Genomic DNA, 16,456 nt, shown 5'->3' with positions numbered 1-16,456 from the left:
GTCACACTCCAATTCTCTCCTTTTAGATTGGGAGCAACTTGCTTATTAACTGGCTCACAGCATCGTACCCAATAACTTCTTTCATACAGCCAACATAACATTTTAACCTCCAGGGGGTGCCAAATCATAATAGAAGACCCTGATAGAATATAAGGCTCTAGGGGCACAACTTCATGTGGCCCCAGAGGATCATTCATTTAATAGATTTTCATAGAACTTTTGAACATGCATAAATCATATTGAAATATGTTTCAAAAGTTGCTAAATATGGTGGATAAATCATTTCAAAAAGCAGTAACTGACACATGGTTTATTACTATAATTGCCCATGGTTGATTCAAGTTGCTGATTTAATTTCCATTTTGGCCGATGTCCACAAAAACCCAATTGCCAAACTGAGTATCATGCTAAAGGCGGTGTTTATTTAATGTAATGGGTACATTTGATAGACACTTGTCTAAATTTAGCTGCCCAGGAATTGTTTTAACAGGCTTACAACCAAATGATTCTATCACTACTGGTATTATGATTTAACTACTTGGCGCACCCATCCCGTTAGCGGGATTATTTTCGTCAACATCCGCTGAATTGCAGAGCGTTAAATTAAATTACTACAAATATTTAATTTTCATGAAATCACAAGTGCAATATAGCAAAACACAGCTTAGCTTGTTATTCCACCTGGCGTGTCAGATTTCAAAAAAGCTTTACAGCAAAAGCAAACCAAGCGTTTATGTAAGGACATCTCTCTCAGCAGACAACATTTCAAACAGCTAGCAGCAAAGTAGATTGGTCATGAAAGTCAAAAGCAATAAAAATGAATCGCTTACCTTTGATCTTCAGATGTTTGCACTCACGAGACTCCCAGTTACACAAATCTTCCTTTTGTTCCATAAAGATTATTTTTATATCCAAAATACCTCCATTTGGTTGGCTTGTTATGTTCAGTAATCCACAGGCTCGAGCGGTCACAACAGGGCAGACGAAAATTCCAAATAGTATCCGTAAAGTTTTTAGAAACATGTCAAATGTTTTTTATAATCCTCAGGTTGTTTTGACAATAAATAATCGATAACATTTCAACAGGACCGTTGCTTTTTCAATAGCAGAGAGAGAGAGAGAAAATGTCTGCTCCAAGCTGTTGCGCATTCAAAACTGCTGGCACCCAGCCATCCACTGATGCGATGTGATTGTTCTCGGTCATTTTTCAGAATAAATGGCTGAAACTATGTCTAAAGACTGTTCACACCATGTGGAAGCCATAGGGAAAGGAATCTGGTTGATATCCCTTTAAATGGAGGGAAGGCATGCAATGGAACAGGGAGGTTTCAAAATAAAAGGCACTTCCTAGTTGGATTTTCCTCAGGTTTTCGCCTGCAATATCAGTTCTGTTATACTCACAGACAATATTTGGACCTTTTTGGAAACTTTAGAGTGTTTTCTATCTATGCATATTCTAGCTTCTGGGCCTGAGAAATAGGCAGTTTCATTTGGGTATGTTTTTCATCCAAACATCAAAATACTGCCCCCTACACTCAACAGATTTTTAAGTATGCCTAAATACCTTTAAAAAAATATTGTATTGTTACTTTCACTCTAATGGCTGCCTAAAGGGTTTTCTAGGTTGGTAAAATAACCTCCACTGCATTTGCCTAAAGCTTTGTATATATTGGAAGAGCTGGAGGGGCACCAACATGGCTGAAAGATGCCCTGATCTCCTAACCCCCTCTCCTTTCATGGAGTAAAGAGCAGTGAATTTGTTAGTCTAGTTCAGTGTACCTCTTTCTTGCCTAATGGGAAACAGTGAACATTGTCATCCCTACTTGTGCTATAACTACTCAATAAGACTGCACTTGGATAAATTGAGTGAAGGAAGCATTGGTTATGACAACATGCACTAAATCAGAGCATAGTTATTGTGAACGATAACTGAAGGATATGTAAATTGAATTGTGACTAGTGCACTTAACATGTATTGTACATTGATGATCTGTGTTTTAGGTTTCCATCCATGCTAACCTTTTTGCATAATTTGCGCTCCTGGCTGATGAACCGTCTCCAGAGCTGATAGAAATGGTATCATTGAGGATGATATTCCTTGATTTCTAGCTGTACTGATGAGGAAGGCGGGCTTGTCCCTGAACTGCTTGAAGTGTAAAGTTCAAATTACAGCACGTTCAATAATATAAATAATAATACAGAAATGTTCTTGCTCTTCAATGAGGTTCTGCCCATCATGTTGGAAACCGTTATCAAGGAAACCTAGTGTAGTTGGAACACTGTCGATAGTAATTTGTTTGTTGAACACCAGTGATTCGAAGAAAAATAGTAACTTATCTGTAGGACAGTGTCTCTATCACAGTTTACCAAGGGTACAGTAAGGTATATGCTTAATATTTAAAAAAAAGTATTAGTTTGTGCATACCTTTTTGATTTTTCAGTCGCTATGGAACAACTTCCTATGCACTATAGTCTTGGTGTACTTGGACCATGTTAGTTTGTTAGTGATGTGGACGCCAAGTAACTTGGAAGCTCTCAACCTGCTCCACTACAGCCCCGTCGATGAGAATGGGGGCGTGCTCGGGTCCTCCTTCTCCTGTAGTCCCCAATCATCTCCTTTGTCTTGATCGCATTGAGGGAGGGGTTGTTGTCCTTGCACCACGCGGTCAGATCTCTAACCTCCTTCCTATAGGCTGTCTGATCGCTGTCGGTGATCAGGCCTAGCACTGTTGTGTCATTGGCAAACTTAATGATGGTGATGGAGTCGTGCCTGGCCGTGCAGTCATGACTGAACAGGGAGTACAGGAGGGGACTGCGCACGCACCCCTGCGGGGCCCCTGTCAGCGTGGCAGAAGTGTTACCTACCCTTACCACCTGGGGTCGGCCATTAGGAAGTCCAGGATCCAGTTGCAGAGGGAGGTGTTTAGTCCCAGGGTCCTTAGTTTAGTGATAAGATTTGAGGGCACTATTGTGTTGAACGCTGAGCTGTAGTCAATGAATAGCATTCTCACATAGGTGTTCCTTTTTTCCAGGTGGGAAAGGACAGTGTGGAGTGCAATAGCGATTGGATCTGTTGGGGTGGTATGCAAATTGCAGTGGGTCTAGGGTTTCTGGGATAATGGTGTTGATGTGAGCCATGACCAGCCTTTCAAAGCATTTCATGGCTAGAGATGTGAGTGCTACGGGTTGGTAGTCATTTAGGCAGGTTACCTTAGTGTTCTTGGGCACAGGGACTATGGTGGTCTGCTTGAAACATGTTGGTGTTACTGACTCCGACAGGGAGAGGTAAAAAATGTCAGTGAAGACACTTGCCAGTTGGTCAGCGCATGCTCGGAGTACACATCCTGGTAATCCGTCTGGCCTTGTGTATGTTGACCTGTTTAAGGGTCTTACTCACATGGGCTGCAGCTTCCCTGTGCTTCCCTTTGTAGTTTGTAATAGTTTGCAAGCCCTGCCACAGCCGGTGTAGTACGATTAGATCTTAGTCCTGTATTGACGCTTTGCCTGTTTGATGATTCGTCGGAGGGCATAGCGGATTTTTTTTATTAGCTTCCGGGTTAGTCCCGCTCCTTGAAAGCGGCAGCTCTACCCTTTAGCTCAGTGCGGATGTTGCCTGTAATCCATGGCTTCTGGTTGGGGTATGTGCATACAGTCACTTGGGGACAAAGTCATCGATGCACGTATTGATGAAGCCAGTGACTGATGTGGTGTACTCTAGAGGTCAACCGATTAATCGGAATGGCCGATTTAATTAGGGCCGATTTCAAGTTTTCAATCGGTATTTTTGGAGAAAGATTTGGCCGATTCTTTTTTTTATTCTTTTTTTATTTTATTTTTTACACCTTTTATTTAATCTTTATTTAACTAGGCAAGTCAGTTAAGAACGCATTCTTATTTTCAATGATGGCCTAGGAACGGTGGGTTAACTGCCTTGTTCAGGGGCAGAACGACAGATTTTTACCTTGTCAGCTCAGCGATTCAATCTTGCAACCTTACAGTTAATTAGTCCACGCTCTAACCACCTGCCTCTCATTGCACTCCACGAGGAGCCTGCCTGTTACGCGAATGCAGTAAGCCAGCTAGCATTAAACTTATCTAATAAAAAACAATAAATCAATCATAATCACTAGTTAACTACACATGGTGGTTGATATTACTAGTTTATCTAGCGTGTCCTGCATTGCATATAATTGATGCGTATCGTTGCTCCAATGTGTACCTAACCATAAACATCAATGCCTTTCTTAAAATCAATACACAGAAGTATATATTTTTAAACCTGCTATTTCGCTAAAAGAAATCCAGGCTAGCAGGCAATATTAACCAGGTGAAATTGTGTCCCTTCTCTTGCTTTCATTGCACGCAGAGTCAGTGTATATGCAACAGTTTGGGCCGCCTAATTTGCCAGAATTTTGCGTAATTATGACATAACATTGAAGGTTGTGCAATGTAACAGCAATATTTAGACTTATGGATGCCACCCGTTAGATAAAATATGGAATGGTTCTGTATTTCACTCAAAGAATAAACGTCTTGTTTTCGAGATGATAGTTTCCGGATTCGACCATATGACCTAAGGCTCGTATTTCTGTGTGTTGTTATATAACTAAGTCTATGATTTGATAGAGCATTCTGAACTGAGCTGTGGTAGTTTATGACTTCAAGCCTATCAACTCCCGAGATTAGGCTGGTGTAACTGATGTGAAATGGCTAGCTAGTTAGCGGGGTGCGCGCTAATAGCGTTTTAAATGTCACTCGCTCTGAGACTTTGAGTGATTGTTCCCCTTGCTCTGCATGGGTAACGTTGCTTCGAGCCTAGGTAGGAGCGAGGAGAGGGACGGAAGCTATACTGTTACACTGGCAATACTAAAGTGCCTATAAGAACATCCAATAGTCAAAGGTTAATGAAGTACAATGGTATAGTTCCTATAATTCCTACAATAACTACAACCTAAAACTTCTTACCTGGGAATATTGAAGACTCATGTTAATAGGAACCACCAGCTTTCATATGTTCTCATGTTCTGAGCAAGGAACTTAAACGTTAGCTTTCTTACATGGCACATATTGCACTTTTACTTTGTTCTCCAACACATTGTTTTTGCGTTGTTTAAACCAAATTGAACATGTTTAATTATTTATTTGAGGCTAAATTGATTTTATTGATGTATTATATTAAGATAAAATAAGTGTTCATTCAGTATTATTGTCATTACAAATACATTAAAAAATCGTTATTGGATTTTTTGGTCCTCCAATAATCGGTATCGGCGTTGAAAAATCATAATCGGTCGACCTCTAGTGTACTCCTCAATGCCATCGGAAGAATATTCCAATCTGTGGGACATATTCCAGTCTGTGTTAGCAATCACCGGTGCTTCCAGCTTTAATTTTAGCTTGTAAGCAAGAATCAGGTGGATAGACTTATGGTCAGATTTGGGGGGCAAATGGAGGGCGAGGGAGCGCTTTGTAAGCGTCTGTGTGTGTGGAGTAAAGCTGGTCTTTTTTTTCTTTTTTTTCACACCCCTCGGGTTGCACATTTTAACATGCTGGTAAAAACAGATTTGTTTCCCTGCATTAAAGTCTCAGGCCATTAGGAGCGCTGCCCCTGGATGAGCGTTTTCCTGTTTTCTTATGGCGGTATACAACTCATTGAGTGTGGTCTTAGTGCCAGCATCGGTCTGTGGTGGTATGTAGACAGCTACGAAAAACACAGATAAACTCTCTAGGTACAGTGCCTTCGGCCCCCTTGAACTTTGCGACCTTTTGCCACATTTCAGGCTTCAAACATAAAGATATAAAACTGTATTTTTTTGTGAAGAATCAACAACAAGTGGGACACAATCATGAAGTGGAACGACATTTATTGGATATTTCAAACTTTTTTAACAAATCATAAACTGAAAAATTGGGCGTGCAAAATTATTCAGCCCCTTTACTTTCAGTGCAGCAAACTCTCCAGAAGTTCAGTGAGGATCTCTGAATGATCCAATGTTGACCTAAATGACTAATGATGATAAATATAATCCACCTGTGTGTAATCAAGTCTCCGTATAAATGCACCTGCACTGTGATAGTCTCAGAGGTCCGTTAAAAGCGCAGAGAGCATCATGAAGAACAAGGAACACACCAGGCAGGTCCGAGATACTGTTGCGAAGAAGTTTAAAGCCGGATTTGGATACAAAAAGATTTCACAAGCTTTAAACATCCCAAGGAGCACTGTGCAAGCGATAATATTGAAATGGAAGGAGTATCAGACCACTGCAAATCTACCAAGACCTGGCAGTCCCTCTAAACTTTCAGCTCATACAAGGAGAAGACTGATCAGAGATGCAGCCAAGAGGCCCATGATCACTCTGGATGAACTGCAGAGATCTACAGCTGAGGTGGGAGACTCTGTCCATAGGACAACAATCAGTCGTATATTGCACAAATCTGGCCTTTATGGAAGAGTGGCAAGAAGAAAGCCATTTCTTAAAGATATCCATAAAAAGTGTCGTTTAATGTTTGCCACAAGCCACCTGGGAGACACACCAAACATGTGGAAGAAGGTGCTCTGGTCAGATGAAACCAAAATTGAACTTTTTGGCAACAATGCAAAACGTTATGTTTGGCGTAAAAGCAACACAGCTGAACACACCATCCCCACTGTCAAACATGGTGGTGGCAGCATCATGGTTTGGGCCTGCTTTTCTTCAGCAGGGACAGGGAAGATGGTTAAAATTGATGGGAAGATGGATGGAGCCAAATACAGGACCATTCTGGAAGAAAACCTGATGGAGTCTGCAAAAGACCTGAGACTGGGACGGAGATTTGTCTTCCAACAAGACAATGATCCAAAACATAAAGCAAAATCTACAATGGAATGGTTCAAAAATAAACATATCCAGGTGTTAGAATGGCCAAGTCAAAGTCCAGACCTGAATCCAATCGAGAATCTGTGGAAAGAACTGAAAACTGCTGTTCACAAATGCTCTCCATCCAACCTCACTGAGCTCGAGCTGTTTTGCAAGGAGGAATGGAAAAAAAATGTCAGTCTCTCGATGTGCAAAACTGATAGAGACATACCCCAAGTGACTTACAGCTGTAATCGCAGCAAAAGGTGGCGCTACAAAGTATTAACTTAAGGGGGCTGAATAATTTTGCACGCCCAATTTTTCAGTTTTTGATTTGTTAAAAAAGTTTGAAATATCCAATAAATGTCGTTCCACTTCATGATTGTGTCCCACTTGTTGTTGATTCTTCACAAAAAAATACAGTTTTATATCTTTATGTTTGAAGCCTGAAATGTGGCAAAAGGTCGCAAGGTTCAAGGGGGCCGAATACTTTCACAAGGCACTGTATATAGTGTGGTCTACAGCTAGTCATGAGATACTACCTCAGGTGAGCAAAACCTTAGATATCGTGCACCAGCTGTTGTTACAAATATACATAGACCGCCACCCCTTGTCTTACCAGAGGCTGCTGTTCTATCCTGCCGAAACAGTGTATAACCCACCAGCTGTATGCTATTCATGTCGTCATTCAGCCACGACTTGGTGGAACATAAGATATTCGTTTTTAATGTCCTGTTGTTAGTTTAATCTTGCTCGTAGGTCATCGATTTTGTTGGCCAATAGAACGGATTGCAGTGGGGGTTTAATCTTTCGCCTACGAATTCTCAGAAGGCAGCCTAAATTCCGCCCCCTTTTTCTCCGCCTTCTCTTCACTCAAATGACGGGTTTTAGGCCTGTTCCCGGGAAAGCAGTATATCCTTCACGTCGGACTCGTTAAAGGAAACATCTTCTTCCAGTTCGTGGTGAGTAATCGCTGTTCTGATGTCCAGAAGTTATTTTCTGTCATAAGAGACGGTAGCAGCAACATTACAAACAACTCAAAAAAAGGAACGAAAAACAGTTGGTTTGGAGCATGTAAAACATCAGTCATCCTATCCGGCGCCATTCTACATAAGCTAGTGGCATGTCTTTAGTGAAGATTGAAAAAAGCAAGGGGCCTAAACAGCTACCCTGGGGAATTCCTGCTTCTACCTGGATTATGTTTGAAATGCTTCTATTTAAGAAGACCCTGTGTGTTCTATTACTTGTCTAACTCTTTGTCCACATTATAGCAGGGGGTCTAAAGCCATAACACACATGGTTTTCCAGCAGCAGACTATGATTGAAGCTGCACTAAAGTCTAATTAGACAGCCCCCACAATAATTGTATCATCAATTTCTCTCAGCCAATCAGTCATTTGTGTAAGTGCTGTCCGTGCTTGTTGCTTGTTGTTGTTGTTTTCTGTGAAATGGCATTGTTTCTGGTCAAACACAATTTTATTAAGAAATTTACTAATGGTTGGTAACAGGCTGATTAGTCGGCTATTTCAGCCAGTAAAGGGGACTTTACTATTCTTTGGTAGCGGAATGACTTTAGCTTCCCTCCAGGCCTGAGGGTGCACACTTTAGTAGGCTTAAATTGAAGATGTGGCAATATCGTCCGCTATTATTCAGTGATTTTCCATCCAGATTATCAACAATGACAAGCCACCGGGGTATGATAGACAGTATTGCCACCTCTTCCACCTCTTTAATTTCGGTTTTCCTAGATATGGCTATTATATTATATATATGGATTTGGATACTGCTTTAAAGCAAATTTCTGCAGCATTAGTAATGATGTGATCAATACATACAAACACAGGAATGAAATTGTGTATTGTAAATACCCTGCTAGGTTGACTGACAACCTGAACCAGGTTGCAGGCACTGGTTACAGTTTGAAGCATTTTCTTGAGTGGGCAGCTAGATGAGAGCTAGTCATTATTTAAATCACACAGAAAATGTACTTCTCTGATATCACGTACATTACAGAGAATTTCACATGTTATCCAGATACTGACTGTTAGGACTTGGTGGTCTATAGCAGCTTCCCACCAGAATGGGCTTTAGGTGAGGCAGATGAACCTGTAGCCATATTACTTCAACTTTAGATCTTCTCTATGCTTTACTGGAATGTGGTTTTGAATATAGACCGCAACACCTCCCCAGTTGGCACTCATCTTTTCTGTAAATGTTATAACCATGTATTTCTACCACTAAGTGAGTTTCAGAATATGAATGTCGTCTGTTACAAGCAAGTTATTGACTTCATGAACCTTGTTTCTCATGCTGCTAATATGGGCAATTTTTTTTTGCACTTTTCTGGGTGGCTTGGTTGTTTTACTGGGAAGCTTATCAGAAGTAGACTCGATAGTGCAGGGTAAGCTGCACAAAGTGGTCTTCCTACTAGGGCATATAGATGTAGTTATTACCACGAATGAGAGTCTGTACATTGAATATATTCACTGATTATGTATGCTTCCTTGGCAAATAAAGGTGTGGTTCAGGTATGAATCTCTGAGACATTCTTTTTCAGTCATTTCCAATACCAGGTGTATCAAACTCCATTATTTGAATGATGCTGTGTCTGCATGTAGGTATTACAATTATACACTTCAACAGTGTTTACTGCTCCTGGGACATCAATGATTAACCCTTGTAACTATGCAATAGACTAGAAACAACATGATTTAACTAGTTAAAGGCTGACCTGTAATTCATATATACAGAAATAGAATTAAACAGTAAACTGCACTTCCTATGCATCATGTAAATACTCTGAAACCGGTTCATCTCAAAATCTAATGCCCTTCATCTGCATTGATCTGATAAACACAGGACAGGTGTAGTATTTCATCAAATGAGACTTAATTTCAACCAGTAGATAATGTGAAACGCTTTATTGAAAAAAAATCATTATCCAAGAGTTATAAATACATATTACATACAGTGGGGCAAAAAAGTATTTAGTCAGCCACCAATTGTGCAAGTTCTCCCACTTAAAAAGATGAGAGGCCTGTATTTTCATCATGGGTACACTTCAACTATGACAGACAAAATGAGAAAAAAAAATCCAGAAAATCACATAGTAGGATTTTTTATTAATTTATTTGCCAATTATGGTGGAAAAGAAGTATTTGGTCACCTACAAACAAGCAAGATTTCTGGCTCTCACATACCTGCAACTTCTTTTAAGAGGCTCCTCTGTCCTCCACTCGTTACCTGTATTAATGGCACCTGTTTGAACTTGTTATCAGTATAAAAGACACCTGTCCACAAATTCAAACAGTCACACTCCAAACCATTATGGCCAAGACCAAAGAGCTGTCAAAGGACACCAGAAACAAAATTGTAGACCTGCACCAGGCTGGGAAGACTGGATCTGCAATAGGTAAGCAGCTTGGTTTGAAAAAATCAACTGTGGGAGCAATTATTAGGAAATGGAAGACATACAAGACCTGACACTGATAATCTCCCTCGATCTGGGGCTCCACGCAAGATCTCACCCCGTGGGGTCAAAATGATCACAAGAACGGTGAGCAAAAATCCCAGAACCACATGGGGGGGACCTAGTGAATGACCTGCAGAGAGCTGGGACCAAAGTAACAAAGTCTACCATCGGTAACACACTAGGGACTCAAATCCTGCAGTGCCAGTACATGTCCAGACCCGTCTGAAGTTTGCTAGAGAGCATTTGGATTATCCAGAAGAAGATTGGGAGAATGTCATATGGTCAGATGAAACCAAAATATAACTTTTTGGTAAAAACTCAACTCGTTGGGTTTGGAGGACAAAGAATGCTGAGTTGCATCCAAAGAACATAATACCTACTGTGAAGCATGGGTGTGGAAACATCATGCTTTGGGGCTGTTTTTCTGCCAAGGGACCAGGACGACTGATCCGTGTAAAGGAAAGAATGAATGGGGCCATGTATCGTGAGATTTTGAGTGAAAACCTCCTTCCATTAGCAAGGGCATTGAAGATGAAACGTGGCTGGGTCTTTCAGCATGACAATGATCCCAAACACACCGCCCGGGCAACGAAGGAGTGGCTTCGTAAGAAGCATTTCAAGGTCCTGGAGTGGCCTAGCCAGTCTCCAGATCTCAACCCCATAGAAAATCTTTGGAGGGAGTTGAAAGTCTGTGTTGCCCAGCAACAGCCCCAAAACATCACTGCTCTAGAGGAGATCTGCATGGAGGAATGGGCCAAAATACCAGCAACAGTGTGTGAAAACCTTGTGAAGACTTACAGAAAACGTTTGACCTCTGTCATTGACAACAAAGGGTATATAACAAAGTATTGAGAAACTTTTGTTATTGACCAAATACTTATTTTTCACCATCATTTGTAGGATTTTAATGAATTTATTTGCAATGTGATTTGCAAAGGATTTTTTATTTTGTCTGTCATAGTTGAAGTGTACATATGATGAAAATTACAGGCCTCTCTCATCTTTTTAAGTGGGAGAACTTGCACAATTGGTGGCTGATTAAATACTTTTTTGCCCCACTGTACAAGTTCAATCTGTACTTCAATGCACATCTGGTGTGCCTTATAAAAACGGGAATCAATGAGGTGACGAGAGACGTATAAAAGGGAAAGAGGTAAGAACAGAGGAGCAGGGAATACAGCATATGATGGATGAATACTCTCTCTGTTCATCACAATTACATAATGGTGTCTCCTAGCCAACCTTGGGCTCCCAGTCGGCCCGAAGGTTATCTTAAGAGTGGGTGAGGTGGCGATGACAGGACTGGGGTTTGGCATCCTCTCTCACAACAAAACATACCTGCAGACGAGAGAGAGCATGTTTAAGTGTTGTTGTTTTTTCTATTCTAACACTCAATCATCAGGAGGTGAAATGCAAAACTGACCTTGGATCATTAACTCTGGGACTACTACATCTCTATCTGTATTTCAATATAAAGCATCTCTTTAATAATACTTCCTGGTGACCTGACCAAGTGACCTCTCACCTCTGATCATGCTGTGCCCTCTATGTAGTCATTTCAGATGCGGGAGGGGTTCACCGACACAGCTGATGTAACCGAGAGGATTTAGGGAGAAGGGGAGAGAGGGATGAAGTGAAGGAGAGAGAGAGACTGTTACTGAGAAAATAAGGTAGTTAAAGAGACTGTTCAACAGGGATCTGAACGGACACACGAGGACAAACAATATAGCGTAGTTGTGGAAATAATGAAGTGTCTTACTCTTCTCTATGGTTGGCCCTCTTGCTTATTTTTTATAGGTGGAGGGAGCCACAGTTATAAACCTGAGCCTGCTCATGGCACAACACAATCCATCAATCAAATTGATACACGAGTGTGTGGGTTATAGGGTGTCTAATTGTTCCAAAAAATGGACCCTATCCTTGAAACGTCCTGCAGAGCAGCAGACTTCTCCTCTGGCACACGATGGAGAGGTGCAGATCCCCTCCTGGTCCTCGTGTCCATCCTCATGAAGTTAATCAGGACACAGGTAGCCTTCACATGCCTGAATTCCCCCAGGAGGCAGTGCTAGATGGCCCTGGTCACCCAACCTTGCAGTGCCCCCTACACGGTAATTGTAGGCAATCGTTTTTGAAGGGATCTCCAGTTACAAGGTGTCTGTAGGAATATGGAAGACAATGTAATTATTAGACTGTTACGTCACCAGGTCATTGTGGATTACTGAAGTATAATATCATATTTCCAGTGGGTCAGAAGTTTACTAAGTTGACTGTGCCTTTAAACAGCTTGGAAAATTACATAAAATGTCATGCTTTAGAAGCTTCTGATAGGCTAACTGACATCATTTGAGTCAATTGGAGGTGTACCTGTGGATGTATTTCAAGGCCTACCTTCAAACTCAGTGCCTCTTTGCTTGACATCATGGGAAAATCCAAAGAAATCAGCCAAGACCTCAGGAAAAAAGTGTAGACCTCCACAAGTCTGGTTCATCCTTGGGAGCAAAAATGCCTGAAGGTACCACGTTCATCTGTACAAACAATAGTACGTAAGTATAAACACCATGGGACCACGCAGCCATCATACCGCTCAAGAAGGAGACGCGTTCTGTCTCCTAGAGATGAAGAACACCATCCCAACCGTGAAGCAAGGGGGTGGGCAGCATCAAGTTGTGGGGGTGGCAGCATCAAGTTGTGGGGGTGCTTTGCTGCAGGAGGGACTGGTGCACTTCACAAAATAGATGGCATCATGAGGGACAAATTATTTGGAAATATTGCTGCAACATCTCAAGACATCCAGGAAGTTAAAACTTGGTCGCAAATGGGTCTTCTAAATCGACAATGACCCCAAACATACTTCCAAAGTTGTGGCAAAATGACTTAAGGACAACAAAGTGAAGGTATTGGAGTGGCCATCACAAAGCCCTGACCTCAAACCTACAGAACATTTGTGGGCAGAACTGAAAAAGTGTGTGCGAGCAAGGAGGCCTTACAAACCTGACTCAATGACACCAGCTCTGTCAGGAGGATTGGATCAAAATTCACCCAACTTATTGTGGGAAGCTTGTGGAAGGCCAACCGAAACATTTGACCCAAGTTAAACAATTTAAAGGCAATGCTACCGAATACTAATTGAGTGTATGTAAACTTCTGACCCACTGGGAATGTGATGAAAGAAATACAAGCTGAAATAAATAATTCTCTCTACCGTTATTCTGACATCTCACATTCTTAAAATGGAGTGGTGATCCTAACTGACCTAAAACAGGGACTTTTTACTAGGATAAAATGTTAGGAATTGTGAAAAACTGAGTTTAAATGTATTTAGCTAAGGTGTATGTAATCTTCTGACTTCAACTGTACTTGTCCTCTTGCTCAGTTGTGCACCGGGGTCTCCCACCCCTCTTGCTATTCTGGTTAGTGCCAGTTTGCGATTTAAAATGTTGGAAATTTCTCGCATGAAATAGCCTTAAGTTTTCAGAACAAGAATAGACTGATGAGTTTCAGAAGAAAGTTCTTTGTTTTTGGCCATTTTGAGCCTGTAATCGAACCCACAAATGCTGATGCTCCAGATACTCAACTAGTTTAAAGAAGGCCAGTTTTATTGCTTCTTTAATCAGAACTACAGTTTTCATCTGTGCTAACATAACTGCAAAATGGTTTTATAATGATCAATTAGCCTTTTAAAATGATCAACTTGGATTAGCTAACTAAATAAGTGCAGCGAAATGCTTGTGCTTCTAGTTTCCGACAGTGCAGTAATATCTAACAAGTAATCTAAAAATTCCCCAACTACCTAATACACACAAATCTAAAGGGGTAAATGAGAATATGTACAGTGGGGAGAACAAGTATTTGATACACTGCCTATTTTGCAGGTTTTCCTACTTACAAAGCATGTAGAGGTCTGTAATTGTTATCATAGGTACACTTCAACTGTGAGAGACGGAATCTAAAACAAAAATCCAGGAAATCACATTGTATGATTTTTAAGTAATTAATTTGCATTTTATTGCATGACATAAGTATTTGATCACCTACCAACCAGTAAGAATTCCGTCTCTCACAGACCAGTTAGTTTTTCTTTAAGAAGCCCTTCTGTTCTCCACTCATTACCTGTATTAACTGCACCTGTTTGAACTCGTTACCTGTATACAAGACACCTGTCCACACACTCAATCAAACAGACTCCAACCTCTCCACAATGGCCAAGACCAGAGAGCTGTGCAAGGACATCAGGGATAAAATTGTAGACCTGCACACGGCTGGGATGGGCGACAGGACCAATAGGCAAGCAGCTTGGTGAGAAGGCAACATCTGTTGGCACAATTATTAGAAAATGGAAGAAGTTCAAGATGACGGTCAATCACCCTCGGTCTGGGGCTCCATGCGAGATCTCACCTCGTGGGGCATCAATGATCATGAGGAAGATGAGGAATCAGCTCAGAACTACACGACAGGACCTGGTCAATGACCTGAAGAGAGCTGGGACCACAGTCTCAAAGAAAACCATTACGCCGTCATGGATTAAAATCCTGCAGCGCACGCAAGGTCCCCCTGCTCAAGCCAGCGCATGTCCAGGCCCATTCGAAGTTTGCCAATGACCATCTGGATGATCCAGAGGAGGAATGAGAGAAGGTCATGTGGTCTGATGAGACAAAAATATAGCTTTTTGGTTTAAATTCCACTCACCGTCTTTGGAGGAAGAAGAAGGATGAGTACAACCCCAAGAACACCATCCTAACCGTGAAGCATGGAGGTGGAAACATCATTCTTTGGGGATGCTTTTCTGCAAAGGGGACAGGACGACTGCACCATATTGAGGGGAAGATGGATGGGGCCATGTATCACGAGATCTTGGCCAACAACCTCCTTCCCTCAGTAAGAGCATTGAAGATGGGTCGTGGCTGGGTCTTCCAGCATGACAACTACCCGAAACACACAGCCAGGGCAACTAAGGAGTGGCTCCGTAAGAAGCATCTCAAGGTCCTGGAGTGGTCTAGCCAGTCTCCAGACCTGAACCCAATAGAAAATAGGTAGCTGAAAGTCCGTATTGCCCAGCGACAGCCCCGAAACCTGAAGGATCTGGAGAAGGTCTGTATGGAGGAGTGGGCCAAAATCCCTGCTGCAGTGTGTGCAAACCTGGTCAAGAACTACAGGAAACGTATGATCTCTGTAATTGCAAACAAATGTTTCTGTACCAAATATTAAGTTCTGCTTTTCTGATGTATCAAATACTAATGTCATGCAATAACATGCAAATTAATTACCTAAAATCATACAATGTGATTTTCTGGATTTTTGTCTCTCACAGTTGAAGTGTACTTATGATTAAAAAATTACAGACCTTTACATGTTTTGTAAGTGGGAAAACCTGCAAAATCGGCAGTGTATCAAATACTTGTTCTCCCCACTAAGTATTCAGACTCTTTTCTCAGTACTTTGTTGAAGCACCTTTGGTAGCAATTACAGCATAGAGTCTTCTTGTGTATGACGCTACAATTTTGGCAGACATGTATTTGAGGAGTTTCTCCCATTCTTCTCTGCAGATCCTCTCAAGCTCTGTCAGGTTGGATGAGAGAGTTGCTGCACAGATATTTTCAGGTCTTTCTTCAGAGATGTTCGATCTGGTTCAAGTCTGGGCTCTGGCTCGGCCACTCAAGGACGTTCAGAGACTCTTTCATGCCGTCCCTAGGAGGGATGCGTCACTTGAGTGGGTTGAGTCACTGACCTGATCCTTCCTGTCTGGGTTGGCGCCCCCCCCCCCCCCCCCCTTGGCTTGTGCCGTGGCAGAGATCTTTGTGGGCTATACTCGGCCTTGTCTCAGGATGGTAAGTTGGTGGTTGAAGATATCCCTCTAGTGGTGTGGGGGCTGTGCTTTGGCAAAGTGGGTGGGATTATATCCTTCCTGTTTGGCCTTGTCCGGGGGTATCATCGGATGGGGCCACAGTGTCTCCTGACCCCTCCTGTCTCAGCCTCCAGTATTTATGCTGCAGTAGTTTATGTGTCGGGGGGCTAGGGTCAGTTTGTTATATCTGGAGTACTTCTCCTGTCTTATCCGGTGTCCTGTCTGAATTTAAGTATGCTCTCTCTAATTCTCTCTTTCTTTCTCTCTCTCGGAGGACCTGAGCCCTAGGACCATGCCTCAGGACTA

This window comes from Oncorhynchus mykiss, chromosome 16 (assembly GCF_013265735.2).
Source record: "Oncorhynchus mykiss isolate Arlee chromosome 16, USDA_OmykA_1.1, whole genome shotgun sequence".
NCBI classification, from domain to species: Eukaryota; Metazoa; Chordata; class Actinopteri; order Salmoniformes; family Salmonidae; genus Oncorhynchus; species Oncorhynchus mykiss.
Note: the sequence above shows the minus strand (reverse complement) of the source record.